The sequence below is a fragment of the Schistocerca serialis genome, chromosome 6 (genome assembly GCF_023864345.2).
Source record: "Schistocerca serialis cubense isolate TAMUIC-IGC-003099 chromosome 6, iqSchSeri2.2, whole genome shotgun sequence".
Taxonomy (NCBI): Eukaryota; Metazoa; Arthropoda; class Insecta; order Orthoptera; family Acrididae; genus Schistocerca; species Schistocerca serialis.
The window spans coordinates 299,888,653-299,890,571 of NC_064643.1; positions in this window are offsets into that span (position 1 = coordinate 299,888,653).

Consider the following 1,919-nt stretch of genomic DNA (forward strand, 5'->3'; position numbering starts at 1 on the left):
TTGGGCAATGGGAAATCCATGTTGGCTGCGGCAAGTTACACACCAAAAACCGTGGTCGGCGAATGTATCGGGTAGGATTCTAGAGGACAGAATTATAGTCCCCAATTTCGTCGAAGGAAATCTTAATGGTAGGAAGTACACCACATTCCTGCAAGAAACATTAGGTCTGTTATTGGAAGAAATACCTTTAGGAACAAGGAACAGAATGTGGTATCAACACGATGGGTGTCCGGCATATTTTTCGCTTATGGATAGAAATGAGTTGCAGAGAGAATTCCGAAAACGTTGGATTGGACATGGAGGAGATGTGTCGCGCCCGGCTCCTGCGATAGACTTGAAACCTCTGGATTTTTTCTTGTGAGGATTCGCAAAAAAACATTTTTTATAAAGACGTTCCAAGTTCACCTGAAGACATGTGAGAGGGAATTGTCAAAGCATGCGCTTCGATAAGTGCCAATGTGATAAGGAATACCACTCAGTCCATGATAAGAAGATTGCAGCACGGCATTGACACCAATGGTCATCACTTCGAACACCTTCTGTACATGGACGTTCATGCCACCTTTTTGTCCTTCGTTGACCTTCAAAGATTTGTAATGTTACACATCACTGGATTCGTCTCGATAGCCGCTCTCAGGAAATAAGTAACAAACTATCGAATCCCATTTTTAAAAAAAACAAAGTTGACCTTCATATCTCTTAAAGTGACTCCACCTAGAAACAAGAAACCCACGTCATATTGTGGCCCCAGTTGTCCCATGCAACTTTTGTCCCACGAACTTTTCCGCCCCTATCATACTTTCGGAGCTATTTTTGATGGCAATAGCTATTGACCTACCCTGTATAAAACACCACGCTTCATAACTTAAGGACGGGAAAGACAGAGTAACATAACGTATTAACAACTCAGTGGAATCGAATGATAGTGTGGGAGCATGATGGCGTTTCCACGCATGGCTCGTACCTTAACAAAGTGTTTGCGTGATGCTGAAGTACTCCCAGTCGTGCGCAGGAGGCTGGACATCACATGGCGTGAGTTCTGCATGACCATAGTCTCAAATGGGGCTGGTGGCGAAATATGAGGCAGTTGAAGAAACGAGAAGAGACAATGTCTGCGTATCAGCGAGGAAGGACGAAGTGTGGCGTTTACATCCCGGGGGTGTGGTATTTCTCACAGCATTACTTAGCTTGCGTGGGGAATGCTCTAAACCACAGGCGTTGCTATCCGAAGGAGAGGAGATGAGCGACCACGGTCAACTGCAGCAGCAGATGACTGATACGTTGTGCAAAATACAAAAAGGGCCCATATCAAACAGCGTGTGCAATTCGACCCACATTGAACAGGACTGCAAAGCAAGCAATTTCACTCTCAGCAGTGGCACAGCGACTGAGAAGGGGTCTTCACTTTGCCCGACGACTAATACCATTGTATTCCGTCAACACCCGGACGTCGACGGCGCCGTTTGTCACTGTGCCAAGAGCTTGGGGACTGGTCCAAAGTGAAATGGAGTGACGTGGTCTTCTCAGTTGACAGCATATTCAGAGTAGTGATTCTGGCAGTACCCTCATATGGTTGGGGGGTGAACACGTAATGTACCCAAGAACAATGTCAAACGTGATCGTTTTGATAGTCCAAGTATTATGGTGTTGGGAGGCATAATGTTCAATGAGCGTACTGACCTCCGACAGTTTGAACACGGTAGACTCACCAGTCAACGTTATTCTGACACTGCACTCCCTCCTCATAATACTTCAGAGTCACTCGCCCGATGTCGGCGGATAGATACCACATTGCAGTGCCTGTGTTATTCTGAATTACGATCTCATGGACGAACCGAGGGAGCTGAGATTCACACGAATTTAGTTTCTGAAACACTTCATCATTCCTGCGCGGAAAAAGTTTAGTGTTTACAATAGGT